The sequence below is a fragment of the Galeopterus variegatus genome, unplaced genomic scaffold, assembly GCF_000696425.1.
Source record: "Galeopterus variegatus unplaced genomic scaffold, G_variegatus-3.0.2 Scaffold674, whole genome shotgun sequence".
NCBI classification, from domain to species: Eukaryota; Metazoa; Chordata; class Mammalia; order Dermoptera; family Cynocephalidae; genus Galeopterus; species Galeopterus variegatus.
The window spans coordinates 346,042-346,432 of NW_007726785.1; positions in this window are offsets into that span (position 1 = coordinate 346,042).

The following is a 391-nucleotide window of genomic DNA, read 5'->3' on the forward strand; positions in this document are numbered from 1 at the left end:
TCAAATTTGTTGGTTTATAGTTGTTTATAGTAGTCTCGAATGAGTCCTTGTATTTCAGATGTATCACCTTTTTCATTTCTAATTTGTGTTATTTGGATCTTATCTCTTCTTTTTTTAGTTAGCCAGGCTAATGGTTTGTCAATTTTATTTATCTTTTCAAAAAACCAACTTTTTGATTCATTGATCTTTTATATTGTTTTTTGGGTTTCAATTTCATTAAGTTCTGCTCTGATCTTAATGATTTCTTTCCATCTACTAACTAACTTTGGGTTTGGATTGTGTTTGTTTTTCTAGTTCTTTAAGGTGAAGTGTTAGGTTGTTCACTTGCCATCTTTCCATTCTTCTGAGGTGAGCATTTAGTGCAATAAATTTCCCCCTTAATACTGCTTTT